At 37.6% G+C, this 20,475-nt stretch overlaps 1 long non-coding RNA gene across 3 annotated transcripts in view; it reads left to right on the top strand.

The window, feature by feature from the left end:
- Positions 1–20,475, top strand: part of LOC138991677 (uncharacterized) — a 235,836-nt gene that overhangs the window by 202,530 nt on the left and 12,831 nt on the right. For 2 of the 3 annotated variants that reach the window (XR_011467547.1, XR_011467546.1), the window contains one exon: positions 11,425–14,223. The exons of the other annotated variant lie outside the window; for it this stretch is intronic. This is a non-coding gene — a long non-coding RNA (uncharacterized lncRNA). Of the gene's footprint in view, positions 1–11,424; positions 14,224–20,475 lie in introns of those variants that run through there. 3 annotated transcript variants of the gene reach the window in all.

Below are 20,475 nucleotides of genomic sequence, written 5' to 3'. Positions count from 1 at the left end.
TAAATAATAAAAGTAACAAGTGCAATGTGTATAAACAGTATTGGAGACAAACACAAGTGGTTTTAATAAGCTTCTGCTTAACTGGAGGAAGAAGTGCCTGGCCATACCAGAGGATAGTATAGTAACCATGAACTTTCAGCAAGGTAGATATCAGCCATATTTTAATAGAGAGAAAGAAGAGTGCAGGGCAATATAATGAATCAGCTAAGTGGAGGTTAGTTACTGTAATATCTACTAAATGTTGGGATTAAAGCAGATCAGCAGTTGAATTAGCACATTGGCAGATTGAGGAAGCAAATAAGGGCAAGGGAAAATTTGTGGGCTTGTGTTTGTTTGGCTGTTAACACCCAAGTTATTCTCAGGGGTATATTTCACATTCAGCTGTTTTTTAGTGTTCTTAAGATGTTAGAGTGCAAACCCATTTTAATCTACCGGTTTGTTTGTACTGTTGTAACATGGTTTGGGTTAAGACTGAACTTAGTCATTCAAAATGGCTTTTTTGTGTGCTGGGCTGTGAATACTAATGATATGTTCCTCACCTAAAAGTAAGTGATATTTTATCCTCTTTTCATAAAATAAATAGTTTACCTAAAATAGATCTTAAATTCATTTACACTTCCAAAGTATTTTGAGAATTCCGTTTGGCAGCAGAACTTAAACCAAGAAATAAGTTTAGACTACTTTTTCTTAAAATAGTACATCACTTTTAATCTCTTCCTTCAGTAATTATGGGATACTGCAGTAAAATGCTGAGATCACCTCAGTATGTTCCTCAAATACTTTATGGCTTTCTGACCATGCACACTGCCTAAGGGTTCAATAAGTAGGTTAATTCTTCCCTCAGGGTTGGCCTGAGGGTTAAAGTTCCTGATGAGCCAAGTAGAACTTGCATGTAGAAAGAAGGTGGGTTGATTAAGTGTATATGAATGCTGGGGGATATGAACTACTTATGTGCTTTGAGGTTACAATATGATCTTTATTCTGTTTCTTATATTTTATCTGTTTTCATGTTGATTTGCTTTTTTTGGCTTATCTGCCGCCCTATTATAACCAAGCTCTTTCAACATCTGACAAGCGATTGCCATGAAAGCAATCTTGTATTTTCATGCAGTTGTTTTAGTGGAAGTTTTGCATTCTATTCCTTTTTTCCTTTTCATTTATTCCAAACCTGTTTCCCATTTTACCTTTTTATAAATAAGATAAACTAAGGAAGAGAAATATATCAAAGGGTTAATTTTATTTGATTAAATCTTTCTTCCATGACATCTCTAACAGTAAAAAATAATGATGATCTCCCTATATGCTGGTATTTTATTTACTTTATATATTAGCCATTTTTAACATTTTTAAAAGACTTTACATTTTACCACAGGGTAAAAAACAGACCCCATGAATTTAAGTACTTACTCAAAGTTATGTGGCTAGTAAGTAGCAGGACAAGAGTTAATAGCTGAGAAATAGCTATAGTTGGTTCTATACTGAATTTGAAATAGCCATTGTATTGCACAGACTGTATCTTCATATGTACCACCTTTAAATAATTCTACAATGTGATCCTCTTCATGGATCATAGCCTTGCCATGGCAAAGGGGCTTGTGTAACTCAATGAAGCTATGAGCCATACCATGCAGGGCCACCCAAGACGGATAGGTCATAGTGAAGAGTTCTGACAAAACATGGTCCACTGAAGGAGGAAATGGCAAACCACTCCAGTATTCTTGCCATGAGAACCTCATGAATAGTATGAAAAGGCAAAACACATGGCACTGAAAGATGAGCCTCCCAGGTTGGAAGATGTCCAGTACGCTACTGGAGAAGAGCAGATGCCAATTACTAATAGCTCCAGAAAGAATGAAGCAGCTGGGCCAAAGTGGATGTGCCTGGTGGGGAAAGTAAAGTCCAGTGCTGTAAAGAACAATAATTCACAGGAACCTGGAATGTTAGGTCCATGAATCAAGGTAAATTGGGCATGGTCAAGCAGGAGATGGAGACTGAACATTGACATCTTAGGAATCAGTGAACTAAAATGGGCAAAGTTAATTCAGATGACCTTTATATCTACTACTACAGGCAAGAATTCCTTAGAAGAAATGGAGTAGCCCTCATAGTCAACAGGACTCTGAAATGCAGTACTGGGGTGAAACCTCAAAATGACAGAATGATCTCTATTCGTTTCCAAGTCAAACCATTCTATATCACAGTAATCCAAATCTGTGCCCCAACCACTGATGCCAAAGAAGCTGAAGTTGACTGGTTTTAAGAAGACTTACAACACCTTCTAGAATGAACACCAAAAATAGATGTCCTTTCCATCATAGGGAATTGGAATGTAAAAGTAGGAAGTCAAAAGATACCTGGAGTAACAGGCAAGTTTGGCCTTGGAGTACAAAATGAAGCAGGGCAATGGCTAACAAGAGTTTTGTCAAGAGAATACACTGGTCATGGCAAACACCCTTTTTCCAAGAACCCAAGAGTCAGCTCTACACATGAATATCACCAAAATCAGATTGATTGTATTCTTTGCAGCTGAAGATGGAGAAGCTCTATACACTTAGCAAAAACAAGACCTGGAGCTGACTGTGGCTCAAATCATGAGTGCCGCCTTATAGAAACATTTAGGCTTAAATTGAAGAAAGTAGGGAAAACCACTAGGCAATTCAGGTATAACCTAAACCAAATTCCTTATGACTATATAGAGGAAGTGACAAATAGATTCAAGGGATTAGATCTGATAGACAGAGTGCCTGAAGAAGTATGAGCAGAGGTTTGTAACATATATACAAGGCAGTGACCAAAATCATCCCGAAGAAACATTGTACAGTAGTTAGTGACCAAAGCCATCCCAAAGAAAAAGCAATGCAAGACGGTAAAGTGGTTGTCTGAGGAGGCTTTACAAATAGCTGAGAAAAGAAGAGAAACAAAAGGCAAAGGAGAAAGGGAAAGATATACCGAACTGAAAGCAGAGTTCCAGAGAACAGAAAGGGAGATAGAAAGGCCTTCTTAAATGAACAATGCAAAGACATGAAAGAAAACAATAGAATGGGAAAGACTAGAGATATCTTCAAGAAAACTGATGATAACAAGGGAGCATTTCAGGCAAGGCAAGGAAAGGACAGAAATGGTAAGGACCTAGCAGAGACTAAGAAGAGGTGGCAAGAATACACAGAAGAACTATACAAAAAAGGACTTAATGACCCAGAATACCACGATAGTGTGGTCACTCACCTAGAGTCAGACATCCTGGAGTGTAAATGGGCCTTTGGAAGCATTACTAGGAACGAGGGTAATGCAGGTGACAGAATTCCAGCTGAGCTATTTAAAATCCTAAAAGATGATGATACCATTAAAGTGCTGTACTCAATGTGTCAGTGAATTTGGAAAACTCAGGAGTTGTCCACAGGACTGGAAAAGGTCAGTTTTCATTCCAGTCTCAAAGAAGAGCACTGTCAAAAATGTTCAAACCACCATAGAATTTTGTTCATTTCTTGTGCTAGCAAGGTTATTCTCAAAACCTTTAAACTAGGCTTCAGCAGTATGTGAACAGAGAACTTCTAGATGTACATGCTGGGTTTCAAAGAGGCAGAGGAACCAGAGATCAAAGTGCCAACATTCACTGGATCATGAAGAAAGCAAGAGAGTTCCAGAAAAACATCTGCTTCATCGACCACAGTAAAGCCTTTGACTATGTGGATCACAACAAACTGTGGAAAATTTTTTAATAAATGGGAATACCAGATCACCTGACCTGTCTGCAGGTCAAGAAGCAATACTTAGAATCGGACATGGAACAACACACTGCTTCAAAATTTGGACAGGAGTATGACAAGACTGTATATTGTCACTTTGCTAATTTAACTTCTATGCAGAGTGCATCATGTGAAATGCCAGGCTGGATGAAGCTCAAGCTGGAATCAAGATTGCCAGGAGAAATATCAACAACCTTGGATATGCAGATGATACCACCCTTATGGCAGAAAGGGAAGAACTAAAGAACCTCCTGATGAAGGTGAAAGAGGAGAGTAAAAAAGCTGGCTTAAAACTCAGCATTCAGAAAACTAAGATCATGGTGTCCAGTCCCATCTTCATGGCAAATAGATGCAGAAACATCAGATTTTATTTTCTTGGGTTCTAAAATCACTGCAGACAGTGACCACAGCCATGAAATGAAAAGACACTTGCTCCTTGGAAGAAAAACTATGACAAACCTACATAGTAGAGTAAAAAGCAGAAATACCATTTTGCTGACAAGGGTTTGTATGGTCAAAGCTATGGTTTTTCTAGTAGTTGTGTATGGATGTCAGAGTTGGACCATAAAGAAGGCTGAGCACTGAAGAATTGATGCTTTCAAACTGTGGTGCTGGAGACTTGTGAGAGTCCTTTGGACAACAAGAAGATCAAATCAGTCGATCTTAAAGGAAACCAGTCCTGAATATTCATTGGAAGGACTGATGCTGAAGCTCCAGTACTTTGACCACCTCATGCAAGAAGCTGACTCACTGGAAAAGACCCTGATACTGGGCAAGATTGAAGGCAGGAGGAGAAGGGGACAACAGAGGATGAGATGGTTGTATGGCATCCCTGAATCAATGAACATGAGTTTGAGCAAGCTCCAGGAGATAGTGAAGGACAGGGAAGCCTGGGATGCTGTAGTACATGGGGTCACAAAGAGTCAAACAGGACTTAGCGACTGTACAACAACTCAGTACCAAAAATGTACCTTATGTATTATATTTTTTAACTTGAAGAATAACTACATAGAGAACATTTCTTTTTTAATAGTCTCTTGTACTTGTCTCATGAATGCAATCAAGATGTTTTCTTAATTCTTTGAGAATATTCATTACAGATCTTATGAGGTTATTTTCTCCTTCTTGATTTCTTTTTTCCTCAAATCCTCTTTTTTTCTTATTTGGCTTTTCAGTGTATCAAGAGAAGACCTTTATTCAAATATTTGGTCCTTGGCTTTCAATTTGTATCTGAGTGTGAGGTACTAAAAAGATCTTTAAAAACTCTTTCTGCATGAATGTGGATTGTTATTTATTGGTGTCAAGTTAGGCAAAATAATTGGTCATTTTATTATGGCCAATTTTATTGGTGACCATTTTATTATGAACCGCCAAATGTCAGTATTTCTAAATATTTTACCTTATGATGGATTTTTCACAGAGGATTTTTCTGAGCTCCTCTTTGGAGAGTATAGACTTGGCTTCCAGCATTCTTTGGGCCAACTTTGGGAAAGTAGCTAGTATTATCACTATTTAATACATAGAGTTTCAATAATTCACCAATTTTGAAGATGAGGATACAGTCTTTTGCCCAATCTGGTACTCCACTTCAAAGTCCCACTGGTTGTACTTCTTCAAAGAGTAAATCTCTTGTCTTCTCCAATGGACAAAAGAGAGCCAATTTGCTAAGCTATATAGTTGGCAAAGGCTACGTGTAGGTCTAAGTCTTTCTAATACAGACTTTTACCCAGTCCTCTTTGCTTCCTGTCTTAGCTATGCTACCACATTCAGAAATATCTAAGACCTATAATTTGTGTCTTTATGAGATTGTTGTATGATTTGACTTGTTTCTGAACTGTCTCTCCCTCCTGGCTTAACCTTCCATTTTCAGACATCATTTAATCTGTTTGACTTAATCCATTTCCTTTCTGGATTCTAAATTTTTAATATTTTTTTTCCTCTTCTATTCTCTTTGGCCTGTTGGTTTATCCCTTTTTGATCATTCTACTTCATTTTAGTGGAGTATTCAAAGGGAAAGTGTAAGTTTTTATGTTCAAGCCACTATTTTTAACTATAAGTCGATCTTCTTATCTATTGCTTGGCACTATTATGATAACTATCTAATCTACTTGCTATTATTCTCCTTTCTCCAATTCATTTTTGTATCTACCTTCCCCCTACTTCTAGTTCTTTTAAACTTCTAGTAGGCAAAGACCTATACTCAAAAAAATCTTAATTTTGGAAAGGGCACTGTCCTTATTAGGAATATATAGTTCTCTTGGTTTATTGTAGAATTTTTTGTCACACTAACTTTGTCATTAGTCAGCAGTATGGCAGAATAAGTATTTTATTCTGTCATCCTCTGACATGTCATCAATTTTTACAATAATTCACAGATAAGAGTATCTTTGTATAAAGTCCAGGAATCCAGTGGGGAAGTTCCAGCACTGTTCAAGAAAAAAAAACAAACAAACAGATGCACTGAAAAGAAAATGAAAGTCACTCAGTCCTGTCCAGCTCTTTACCATCGTGGACGGTAGCCCACCAGTCTCTTGCTGTCCAGAGATTTCTCCAGGCAAGAATACTAGAGTGGGTTGCCATTCCCTTCTCCAGGGGACCTTCCTGACAGAGATAGAACCCAGGTCTCCTGCATTTCAGACAGAGTCTTAACCATTTGAGCCACCAGGGAAGCTCCAAGATGCACTGAAAAGGGCAGAATAGTTTCTCTCTACCTATGACACCTCATCCCCAAGTCAGCACAGCTCAGTGCCAAGAGACACCCCCTTGGCCATCAGTTTCCTCCACAAAATAAATCTTAACAAATTTAGGGAGATTAACAGGTTACAAAACAATTCTTAATAAATTTAGAAAGATTTAAATCAAACCAAGTATCTTTTCTGCCTACAATAGTTGAAACTAGGAATGAATAACAGGAAGAAAGCTGGAAAATCTGTAAATATGTGGAAATAAACAATACTCTTCTAAACAACTGGTGAGTCAAAGAAGAAATCAAAGAGAAAATGTCTTAAAACAAATGAAAATATGGAGAAGAAAATGACAACCCACTCCATTCTTGCCTGGGAAATCCCTTGGACAGAGCATCCTGACGGGCTACATACAGTCCATGGGGTCACAAAAGAGGCAGACCTGACTTAGTGGCCAAACCACAACATGAAGGCACCCTGTGCCTGAAACATACCAAAATTTCAGACTCCTTAAAGGAAAGGAGGTATTTGTACAAACCATATTGTTTGTACAAACAGTTTAGGCACCGTGAGGCACTCTAGTCAGGGTGGTAGGAAACCTCATGAAATCCAACTTCCCAGATGTCAGCCATGGGCCAACCTTACAAGGATAGCAGCCAGGCCTGTCTTGTTCTGCACACTAAGCAAAGCTCAGTTGGTAAAGAATCTGCCTGTGATGCAGAAGACCCCGGTTTGATTCTTGGGTTGGGAAGATCTGCTGGAGAACAGATAGGCTACCCACTCCAGTATTCTTGGGCTTCCCTTGTAGCTCAGCTGGTAAAGAATCCACCTACAATGTGGGAGACCTGGGTTCAATCACAAGATTGGGAAGATCCCCTGGAGAAGGGAAAAGCTACCCATTCCAGTATTCTGGCCTAGAGAATTCCATGACTGAATAGTCCATGGGGTCACAAAGAGTCAGACATAACTGAGCAACTTTCACTCACTAAACAAAGGTAACAGATATCTGTGATATCAATAAGGTTAAAAACATGACTTGCATGTAAACAAAAAGGAAATATATCAAAGATTTATTTAAGCCATAGGCAATGGCACCCCACTCTAGTACTCTTGCCTGGAAAATCCCATGGATGGAGGAGCCTGGTGGGCTGCAGTCCATGGGGTCGCTAAGAGTCAGACACGACTGAGCGACTTCACTTTCACTTTTCACTTTCATGCATTGGAGAAGGAAATGGCAACTCACTCCAGTGTTCTTGCCTGGAGAATCCCAGGGACGGGGGAGCCTGGTGGGCTGCCGTCTATGGGGTTGCACAGAGTCGGACACGACTGAAGTGACTTAGCAGCAGACTTAGCAAAGGAACCTAAAGGTAATAAGTATGTTGAAAGACTGTCAGTTATCACCAGGAAAGACAAATGAACTCCATTTGCTGAGTGAGAGAAAAAACTGAATAAGTTTTGTACATGGGAATAAAAAAACAAAACAACGAATGAAGATAGAAATACAACATACTAAAACTAGTGGGATGCAGCAAACCACTTCTATGAAGCAGGTTTTTAGCAATAAATACCTACATTAAACAAAAAGAAGTATCTCAAAAAAAAAGAAACATCTTAATTTTATACCTTAAGAAAACCAAACTAAGCTCAAAGTTAACAAAAGGAAGGAAATAAATATCAGAGCAGAAATAAATGAAATAGAGAAGAGAAAAGCAATAGAAAAGATCAATAAAAATAAGAGCTGATATTTTGAAAAGATAAGCAAAATTGACAAATTTTTAGTTATACTAAGAAAAAAGAGAGAAGCCTCAAATAAAAGAAGTCAGAAATGAAAGTGGAAACATTAAACTGATGCCACAAAAATAAAAGCTATCGTAAGAAACTACTAAGAACAATGCTATGTCAACAAACTGGATAACCTAGAAGAAATGGATAAATTCCTAGAAACCTGCAACCTTTCAAGTCTGAAACATGAAATAGAAAATCTAAACTGGTTTAGGCAATTGAATTATTAATAGTAATAATTATTTAGTAATTAATTCTTAATATAAATAGTAATTAATTATTGATAGTAATAATTGCCATTTCCTCCTCCAGGGGATCTCCCCAACCCAGGGATTGCACCCACATCTCCTGTGTCTCCTGCATTGGCAGGTGAATTCTTTATCACTGAGCTCCCTGGGAAACCCAACACTGAGGGGGTTGTTGATAATTATGGGAAAATTTGTAAAGATAGCTCTTGGAGAGAGATGGACTTGATTTTCAAAAATCTTCCCCCAAAAGAAAAGCCCAGGACCAGATGGCTTCCCAGGTGAATTCTATCAAACATTTCAAAGAATTTATCCAGTGCTTCTCAAACTCTTTAGAAACATTGAGAAGAGGGAATATTTCCAAACTAATTTTATGAAGCCAGCATTTACTAAGCTAGGAATGGACACTACAAGAAAGAAAATTACAGACCAATATCCCTGGTAAACATAGATGCAAAAATCCTCAACAAGATACTGGCAAACTGAAATCAAGAGGACAATAAAGTAATCATATACCATGTTCAAGTGGGATTCATTTCCAGGATACAAAGATGCTTCAACATACACAAGTCAGTAAATGTGATACAGCACTCAATAGAATGAAGTATGAAAGTCATATGATCATCTCAGTAGATGCAGAATTATAATTCCAGTGATGAAGAACCTTGAGTGATATGCTTACTAATCATGATTTTACAAAATAAGAAATAGGCAACCAGCCACTATGGATACGTGGGATGAAGCATAAATAATACCATACAAATATTCTCAATGTTTGGTTGGCATGGGAAAAGTTGAATGATGAGGAGAATTCCTATTAGGCCATTATAGTAATCCACACATGAGATAGTTTAGGTCTGAGAGCTGGGAAGTAGCAAAATTGGGGAGTAGGGGTATGATGAATTTATGATGTTGATGGAAAAGTGAATCTCAAAGTTATTACAAAGGAGAAGTAGAATTTATAACTATAGGTCAAAATAGAACTAAAAATTAAAAATTAGGATGATACCAAGGTTATGGGCCTAGAAATACCAAAGGTGAAGGTGCGTCTATGCTCAGTTGCTCAGCTGCGTCTGACTTTTTGCAACCCAATGGACTGTAGCCCTCCAAGCTCCTTTTTCTTGAGATTCTCCAGGCAAGAATACTGGTATGGGTTGCCACTTGCTTCTCCAAGGGATCTCCCCAGCCCAGGGATCACACCCACATCTCCTGTGTCTGCTGCATTGGCAGGTGAATTCTTTACCACTGAGCTCCCTGGGAAGCCCAACACTGAAGAGGTTGTTGATAATTATGGGAAAATTTGTAAAGATAGCTCTTGGAGAGAGATGGACTTGATTTTCAATATGTTTCAGGAGTTGTGGCATTTAAATTAAAAGTGTTTTATGAACAATGCTGTATAGAGATTTAGAAGATAAGAAGTGTATTTGTAGATGGGTATATGATAGCCCAAACTAATAATATGTGAAGTCACAAGATTCATCTAGAACATTCAGAAAGGTAGTGTGAATGAAAAATTTAGAATTTAACTTTAGGAAATTCCCAGAATCATATAAAATGAACTAGTGATGGACATAGCAGAGAGAGTTTAAATTGTTTAATCTCTAAATTCTCATATAATCCACAATACCATAAATTCATCTCTAAAAATCTACAAAGGTAGACCTCCAGTCCACTATTAAGAACCTGAAGAGACAGTGTTTCATTTAAGCCAAAGCAAGAGAGAGACAGTGGAAAAATAATAACTTTGACAGTTTACATTTTATGACATTGCAGAGGCTTGCCCAGACTGTATCTTTACTTCTGCAACAACTCAGTGAAACGACTGTTACTGTCCCCTGTGTACTGATGATGAACCAAAAGATGGGCTAATTGTATACATTTCTTTAAAAATGAAAACAGAGTGGGGAAAAGGTAATTCGGACAAAGAAGTCATTTCAGAGAACCCTGAGTTTCTCAAATTTTACATTATGACTGGAAAAATTACTTCCACATAAGCCATTTGAAGATCGGAACTTCTGCGCTCTTAAGTCTTATTGGTGGAAAACTCCTTAGTTTGTCATGGAACAATCTCTCATAATGCAGAGCAGTAATAAACAAATCAAGATATCTACTCCACTCAAATTCTTCCAAGTTTATTGTAAAAAAATATTTATGGTTTCAGTGGTGAATAAACTGTCTTAATATTTTATTAATATTAAATGTATGTGTTTAACTAGAGATATTTCATTCTGATATGACTTTATATGTCTATGTCCGTTATTCTGGAGGAACTCCTTTTTCCACAAACTACTGACTAACTGTAGATAGGGACTGTTTATAGAACATGCCAGAGAGAATATTTATAATAGGGAAAATACAACTATCCTCATTTTGTAGATTCAAAGAAACACATGCTAACCCTTAGTGAAAGTGAAAATGTGTTTAGTCGTTCAGTCATGTCCAACTCTGTTAACCCATTGACTATAGCCAGCCAGGCTCCTCTGTCCATGGTGTTCTTCAGGTAAGAATACTGGAGTGGGTAGCCATTCCCTTTGCCAGAGGATCTTCCCGACCCAGGGACTGAACCCGGGTCTCCTGCATTGCAGACAGATTCTTTATCATCTGAGCCACCAGGGAAGCCCACTAACCCTTAACCCCTTCTCTTTCTTCTATACTCTCCTTAACATTGTTTTCCATCCATTGTACTTCTCTTTCCCAGTTCACAGTATTTTTTTTTCTCTCTCTCTCTCTCATTCATTCATTTAAACCTTTCCCAGAGTGGAAATTTTCTTACTATGGTCTACTCAGTCTACAAGGAATAGCTACTCAAATAATCCACTCAGTATGTGACCACAAGCAGCTTTCAGAGTTGGAAGATGGGATGTGAGCTGAAAGAGGCTTATTTTGTAAGTTAAATGCAGCTTTTTACAAACCTAACAATTAAAAATGTTTCCCCTGTTATATTGCGTATATCCCCTGTTATAATAGAAATAGATGCTGAAGAATTGATGCTTTTGAACTGTGGTGTTGGAGAAGACTCTTGAGAGTCCTTTGGACTGCAAGGAGATCCAACCAGTCCATTCTGAAGGAGATCAGCCCTGGGATTTCTTTGGAAGGAATGATGCTAAAGCTGAAACTCCAGTACTTTGGCCATCTCATGTGAAGAGTTGACTCATTGGAAAAGACTCTGATGCTGGGAGGGATTGGGTGCAGGAGGAGAAGGGGACAACAGAGGATGAGATGGCTGGATGGCATCACTGACTCGATGGACGTGAGACTCAGTGAACTCCGGGAGTTGGTGATGGACAGGGAAGCCTGGCGTGCTGCGATTCATGGGATCACAAAGAGTCGGACACGACTGAGCGACTGATCTGATATTCTATTTGTATATTCAGTTCAATTATTCTATTTCTATTCAGTTCAACTCAGTTCAATTCAGTTGCTCAGTCTTGTCTGACTCTTTGCAACCCCATGGACTGCAGCTTGCCAGGCTTCCCTGTCCATCACCAACTCCTGGAGCTTACTCAAACTCATGTCCATTGAGTCGATGATGCTATTTCTATTATGGTATACTTAATCTAAACTTCAAAATACATTTGTGGATGCCTATTTAATCATACCATTCACTACTAGCTTGCCCCCAAATTATTTGTAATCTTTGTGAATTCTTAAAACCAACCTTTTTCTTGGTGTCCTCTATGTTTTCCATTAGTCACTCCTAAAAGCTACTCCTAACATTGGGAATATAAAATATTCCTTTAAGCTGATTTGCCAGTCGCTTTGTTTTTTTAATGCCAAAGACTCTAGATCAATGGATGTCAAACTGTACACCGAGGCACCCCTGGCACTACAGTCAATTCACAGGTGCGCTGCAGGGTATTTCGAATTTTTGAGAGAAAAACAGCGACATCTGTTGGGCATGACCTGAATTACCACTATTAAGTTGTAGAGATCTTTCTTCTAGCCTATGCGAATAAGGAAGAAAACAACTGCAACACTAAGGGCCCTGTAAGCTGAGAAACTTTGGAAATCTCTGCTCTAGGCTAAGATTTGTTTTGTATTAAATATTTTTAGCATCACAATTATTTTTCTACACAGTTAATCAAAACAAATATATTACCCAAATTTTAATAGTTACTAAGCATATTTGGAAAACTCAGCACTGGCCACAGGACTGGAAAAGGTCAGTTTTCATTCCAATCCCAAAGAAAGGCAATGTCAAAGAATGCTCAAACTATCACACAATTGCACTCGTCTCACACGCTAATAAAGTAACGCTCAAAATTCTCCAAGCCAGACTTCAGCAATATGTGAACCATGAACTTCCAGATGTTCAAGCTGGTTTTAGAAAAGGCAGAGGAACCAGAGATCAAATTGCCAACATCCCCTGGATCATCAAAAAAGCAAGAGAGTTCCAGAAAAAGATCTATTTCTGCTTTATTGACTATACCAAAACCTTTGACTGTATGGATCACAACAAACTGTGGAAGATTCTGAAAGAGATGGGAATACCAGACCCCCTGACCTGCCTCTTGAGAAACGTATATGCAGGTCAGGAAGCAACAGTTAGAACTGGACGTGGAACAACAGACTGGTTCCAAATAGGAAAAGAAGTACGTCAGGGCTGTATATTGTCACCCTGCTTATTTAACTTCTATGCAGAGTACATCATGAGAAACGCTGGGCTGGGGGAAGCACAAGCTCGAGTCAAGATTGCCGGGAGAAATATCAATAACCTCAGATATGCAGATGACACCACCCTTATGGCAGAAAGTGAAGAGAAACTCAAAAGCCTCTTGATGAAAGTGAAAGAGGAAAAGTTGGCTTAAAGCTCAACATTCAGAAAACTAAGATCATGGCATCTGGTCCCATCACTTCATGGGAAATAGATGGGGAAACAGTGGAAACAATATCAGACTTTATTTTGGGGGGGCTCCAAAATCACTGCAATGATTATTGCAGCCATGAAATTAAAAGACGCTTACTCCTTGGAAGGAAAGTTATGACAAACCTAGATAGCATATTAAAAAGCAGAGACATTACTTTGTCAACAAAGGTCCATCTTGTAAAGGCTATGGTTTTTCCAGTGGTCATGTATGGATGTAAGAATTGGACTGTGAAGAAAGCTGAGCACCGAAGAACTGATGCTTTTGAACTGTGGTGTTGGAGAAGACTCTTGAGAGTCCCTTGGACTGCAATGAGATCCAACCAGTGCATTTTAAAGGTGATCAGTCCTGGGTGTTTATTGGAAGGAATGATGCTGAAGCTGAAACTCCAATACTTGGGCCACCTCATGCAAAGAGTTGACTCATTTGAAAAGACCCTAATGATGGAAGGGATTGGGGGCTGGAGGAGAAGGGGATGACAGAGGATGAGATGGATGGATGCCATCACCGACTCGATGGACATGAGTTTGGGTGAACTCCAGGAGTCGGTAATGGACAGGGAGGCCTGCTGTGCTGTGATACATGGGGTCGCAAAGAGTTGGACACAACTGAGCAACTGAACTAACTGACTGAAGCAAAAAGTACATTTTAATCAAAACCCATCTGTTAACGAGGTGCCTGGGACATTTTCCCCCCAATTAATTCATGTGTCTATATATGAATTTTACTGACTGACTGAATCAATGTGTATTTCTATTTGTGTTTTGCTATTGTAAGCCCTGAGAAAACTTGTTTACGAAAGTAAATAGAAATAGTAAGAGATTTATTATAGCAATGGCATTATGCTTTAAACTCCTTTTGAGTTATGTGCCAAGTATATAAGAAAGAATTGAAAAACTACAATATTTATAACAAGATGTGTTGTCTAGACCTGTATTGATGAATAGGCCTTAGACACATGTGGCTATTTAAATTTCAATTAACTAAAAGTAAATGTAACTTAAATTTCAATCCTTCAGTTGTACTGTCTTTTATTTCAGGTGCTCAAAAGCCGTATATCTAGTGGCTACTTATTAGACAGTGCAAATGTCTAGACTAGCACTCTCCTATAGAACATTTCCGTTATTGCAGAAACTTGTGTTGGACGGTGCTGGTCCAGACATTAAAGCCATCCTCTTTCTTAACATACCAGTATTTTAATTAATTTCTGTTTTTGCTACCTTAGAGGCTTTTGCACCCCAGGGTGAATGCAACATAGTTATTTAATATACATGTTTTCATGTGCTGTGCTTAGTTGCTCAGTCATGTTTGACTCTTTGCAACCCCATGGACTGTAGCCAACCAGGCTCCTTTGTGCATGGGGATTCTCCAGGCAAGAATGCTGAAGTGTTATCATACTAATCTATTTTTTTAGTAAGTTGTCTCTGTTTTAGTGCATGTTGAGTGTTTATTATGTGTCATTATCTGTGTATGCATTATGCACATCATATTTCATCTTAAATGAAATCATTTTTTTAAAAATTGAAATATAATATTACTTCAATTAACTTACAGTACTTTATTAGTTTCATATGTGCAACATAGTGATCAATATTTTTATAGATTACATACCATAAAAAGTTGTTGTAATATTATTGTGAGTGAAGTGAACTTCCCTAGCGGCTCAACTTCCCTGGTGGCTCAGATGGTAAAGCATCTGTCTACAATGCAGGAGACCCACGTTCGATCCCTGGGTCGGGAAGATCCCCTGGAGAAGGAAATGGCAGTCCACTCTAGTACTATTGCCTGGAAAATCCCATGGACAGAGGAGCCTGGTAGGCTACAGTCCATGGGGTCGCAAAGAGTCGGACACGGCTGAGCGACTTCACTTACTTACTTACTTACTTAATATTATTGACTATGTTTCCTATGCCATACATTACATCCTTGTGACTTTTTTATTTTACAACTGGTAGTTTGTAGCTCTTAATCCCTTTCACCTATTTTGCCCATCCCCCAACCCAACCCCCATTCTGGCAACTACTAGTTTGTTCTCTGTATCTGTTAGTCTGTTCTATTTGTCTGTTTGCTGTGTTTCGTTGATTCCGTATATAAATGAAAACATACAGTAGTTGTCTTTCTCTGTCTGACTTTTTTCACTTAGCATAATACCTCCGGGTCCATCCATGTTGTGTCAAATGGCCAGATTTCATTCTTTTTATGGCTGACTAATATTCCTTTGCATGTGTATACCACATTTTCTTTATCTGTCACTGGACTTTTAGGTTGTTTCCATATCTTTGCTCTTGTGAACAATGCTACAATGAACACTAGCTGCTTATATCTTTTTGAAAAAAAATACCCAGGAGGGGAATTGCTGGATCACAAAGGAGTTATATTTTTAATTTTTTAGGGAAACTCCATGCTGTTTTCCACAGTGGCTGTGCCAATTTACATTCCTACCAACATTGCACAAAGGTTCCTTTTTCTTCATATCCTCATCAACACTTGTCATTTCTGTTCTTTTTGATAATAGTTGTTCTAACAGGGGTGTGAGGTTTTGATTTACATTTCCTTGATGATTAGCTACATCGAGCATCTTCTCATATCTGTTGACCATGGACATCTCTATGTCTTCTTTAGAAAAATGTTCATTTGTTTCCTCTGCCCCTTATTTAATCGGATTTTTTCACACTGAGTCGTAGGACTACTTTATATGTTTTGGACATTAAACTCTAATCAGATATATCATTTGAAAATAAATGTCTTTTTCCATTTGATAAGCTGCCTTTTCATTTTATTGATTGTTTCCTTCACTATGCAATTTTTCTTAAGTCTGACTGGGTTTTTTTTTTTGTTTATTTTTGTTTCCTTTAACCGAGGAGACATACAAAAAATATTGCGGAGACCAGTGTCAAAGAACATACTGCCTTTGTCTTCTAGGAGTTGTATGGTTTCAGGTCTTACATGTAAGTCTTTAATCCATTTTGAGTTTATTTTTACATATAGTATTTAATGCCATATGTTAAATTCTAGTCTTCCACCTTTCTATAACTGAAACTCCCTTCTTCAACAGTGAGAAATCTAGCTTGTATCGTCCTTACTATGTTTACTCATTTTTTCTAGCCTAGAATTCACAAGAGTTCCTTTCAAATTACTAACTCGTATCATGGCAAAAAGCAAGCCTACCAACTGGAGTTTAATATTTTATAGCTCTTTTTTTAAGCTAAAATTAACATACAGTGAAATGTGCATGTCTTAAGTATACAGTTTAATGAGTTTTTCACTTGATAATGTTCACTTTTAGATTTATGTCTATAAATGAGTCTGTCTGCTATTTTCTACCTTTCTATCTGTCTTCCAGAATGTATAATTGTTTTCAGCTGAAAGATTTGCTTGGTATCATTTATTCCAGTACTGCCTGAAGTAGAAACCTAATTTTATCATTTAATAAGGCAGTGATGATTTAGACATACCCATATCTTATGTTTATCTTTTTTGATTGTTCAGTTTTTTGCTTGCTATTTCTTATTGCACCATATACTTTCTTTCTAGGGTCATTTTTTAAAAACTTCTTGAGGTATGTGTCTATGTGTGCTCACTCACTTATATCCGACTTTTTGTGACCTGGTGGACTGTAGCCTGCCAGGCTCCTCTGTCCATGGAATTTTCCAGGCATGAATACTAGAGCAGGCTGCCATTTCCTATTCCAGAGGATCTTCCTGACCCATGGATCAAAACTGCGTCTCTTATGTCTCCTGCATTGGCAGGCAGATTCTTTACTACTGTGCCACCTGGGAAGTCCCCCTTGAGAATTGAATAATTAATTCTCCAGTGAGAGTCAACTCATAAACTCTGAGTTTTTGTCTAAAATGTCTTTATTTTAGCCTCATCATTTAAAGATAATTTCCTCAGAATATAATTTTGGGTTGCAAGTTATTTTCTCTCAATAATTTAAATATATTGTGTCCTTGGTTTCTAGTTTCCATTGTTGCAATTAAGAAGTCAGATATCAGTATTGTTTCTTCCATGGTAAATTGTCATTCCCTTTGTTTGCTCCGAAGACCCTCTTTTCATATTTGGTGCTTTGTAGATTCACTCAGGTGAGGTAAAATGTATATGTAGATTTCTTTATTCTTCTCAGGATCACTATACTTTCTTATTCTAAAGATTCATGTAGTTCAACATTCCTGGAAAATTCTCAGTAATTATCTCTTTAACTTTAACTTTAAGTTAAAGAGATGTCTTTCTTACCTTATTTATTATCACACTTAAAACTGTGAATTATAGGTTATTAAACCTAATTCTCCACATATCATAATTTCTTTTTAATATTTTCCACCTCTGTGTCTTGCTATGTTTTATTCTAGCTAATTTCTTTAGTTTTATCTTCTAGTTCACTAATTCTCCTTTTATCTATGTCAAATCTGATGGTTTACTTGTTCATTGCATTTTAAATTTTAATTACTTTTTCCATAAAAAATATAGTTGTCTCTTTTAAAAAACTCTCTTTAGTCTTTGGTCGTATTTTGTATTCTCTTATATCTGGCTCATATTTCTATTCTCTCCTTTATTTCTTTACAAATATTAAATGTACTTATTTTATAATCTGAATTATACAATTCCATTATTTGAAATACAGTATTTTTTCATCAACTTTCTCTCTTTGTTATTTATGCTGCCTCTTGCTTGTAGTATCGTTTCCTCATGAGTTTTGTGATTTTTCTTTTTATTTTCCATCACAAGATCATGTAAACTGGGATTTTGAGCAAATCCTATGAGGCCAGGGTTGAGGATACATTTTCCTAGAATGGATATAGATTTCTTCCTGCTGGGTGCCTGGAAAGAATTATCAACCAAGAATTACTCAGCTTGCTTATTTTTCAACCCATATAATTAGTATGATTTCAGTCCCAATACTCATGTGACAACTAACCTGTGGTTATAATTATGATGCTCATACATTCTGGTTTGCCCCAATAATCCCAATTAAAATGTCCTTTGTCCTGATGTAATTATTAATACAGTAATACCTTCTTCCACTCCCAGAAGATTCCCTGTTTGAATTATAAATTATATGTCACTCTATTAAAAAGACTATAAGGAGAGACTTTTTATCCATTCCAACCATAGCCAAGGCAAAACAGAAGTTTTATTATTTCTCTTTTGCAGGGAAAAATTTCTGGTTCATTCTTTCACTGAAGGATTCTCCCAGAATCCTGATTTTACACTGGGGTTTCCATTCCAACTTCTCAAATCAAAAGCTCTGGGTTACTGGGGATTGGCAGATGCCCTCAGGGCAGCCGCTGGCTTTAGCATGTTTACCTCTCTGGATTCATGCTTCTGCTTAGTTCTTTGCCTCTAAGGATGTTTCTTACTTTATTGTGAGCTCGGCTATATATTTAAAAGGATGTTGTAAATCTTTTATCCAGAGTATTTAGTTGTTTGGTTGCAGGACACTTTTTCCCCCTAGGACAAAATCCCTGGACTCATCATAAATACTGACTTAACTGCATGTAGTATTGGAAGACCCAATATTTCTAGTGTTGAGGTAGCCCAGAAATTTCAAAGAGCAGTTTTCCTACTTGAGAGCTCTAACTTGTCCCACTTCATTGAAAACAGGGGGACATTTTACCTGAAGGGAAAGATGTCCAAAAAAATTTATCTCTTAATGTTTTATATGCTACAGATAGAAACTGGAAACATAAAATCACTTCTATTTTCTTTTTTTTTAATTTTATTTTTTTAACATTTATTTATTTTTATTTATTATTTTTTTTAACTTTACAATATTGTATTGGTTTTGCCATACATTGGCATGAATCCACCACGAGTGTACACGTGTTCCCCATCCTGAACCCTCCTCCACCTTCCTCCCTATACCATCCCTCTGGGTCATCCCAGCGCACCAGCCCCGAGCATCCTGTATCATGCATCGAACCTGGACTGGTGATTCGTTTCACATATGGTAATATACATGTTTCAATGCCATTCTCCCATTTCATCACACCCTGTCCCTCTCCCACAGAGTCCAAAAGACTCTTCTATACATGTGTCTCTTTTGCTGTCTCGCATACAGGGTTATCATTACCATCTTTCTAAATTCCATATATATGTGTTAGTATACTGTACTGGTGTTTTTCTTTCTATATTACTTCACTCTGTATAATAGGCTCCAGTTTCATCCACCTCATTAGAACTGATTCAAATGTATTCTTTTTAATGGCTGAGTAATACTCCATTGTATATATGTACCAAAGCTTTCTTATCCATTCATCTGCTGATGGACATCTAGGTTGCTTCCTTGTCCTGGCTATTATAAACAGGGCTGCGATGAACATTGGGGTACACGTGTCTCTTTCAATTCTGGTTTCCTCGGTGTGTATGCCCAGCAGTGGGATTGCTGGGTCATAAGTCAGTTCTACTTCCAGTTTTTTAAGGAGTCTACACTGTTCTCCATAGTGGCTGTACTAGTTTGCATCCCCACCAACAGTGTAAGAGGGTTCCCTTTTCTCCACACCCTCTCCAGCATTCATTGCTTGTAGACTTTTGGATCACAGCTATTCTGACTGGCATGAAATGGTACCTCATTGTGGTTTTGATTTGCATTTCTCTGATGAATGATGTTGAGCATCTTTTCATGTGTTTGTAAGTCATCTGTATGTCTTCTTTGGAGAAATGTCTATTTAGTTCTTTGGCCCATTTTTTGACTGGGTCATTTATTTTTCTGGAATTGAGCTGCAGAAGTTGCTTGTATATTTTTGAGATTAATTCTTTGTCAGTTACTTCATCTGCTATTATTTTCTCCCATTCTGAAGGCTGTCTTTTCACCTTGCTTGTAGTTTCCTTTGTTGTGCAGAAGCTTTTAATTTTAATTAGGTCCCATTTGTTTATTTTTGCTTTTATTTCCAATATTCTGGGAGGTGGGTCATAGAGGATCCTGCTGTGATTTATGTCAGAGAGTGTTTTGCCTATGTTCTCCTCTAGGAGTTTAATAGTTTCTGGTCTTACATTTAGATCTTTAATCCATTTTGAGTTTATTTTTGTGTATGGTGTTAGAAAGTGTTCTAGTTTCATTCTTTTACAAGTGGTTGACCAGTTTTCCCAGCACCACTTGTTAAAGAGATAGTCTTTTCTCCATTGTATATTCTTGCCTCCTTTGTCAAAGATAAGG

The sequence above is a fragment of the Bos mutus genome, chromosome 18 (genome assembly GCF_027580195.1).
Source record: "Bos mutus isolate GX-2022 chromosome 18, NWIPB_WYAK_1.1, whole genome shotgun sequence".
Lineage (NCBI taxonomy): Eukaryota > Metazoa > Chordata > Mammalia > Artiodactyla > Bovidae > Bos > Bos mutus.
The sequence above is the reverse complement of the archived record's forward strand: the minus strand, read 5'-3'. Positions and strand labels throughout refer to the sequence as shown.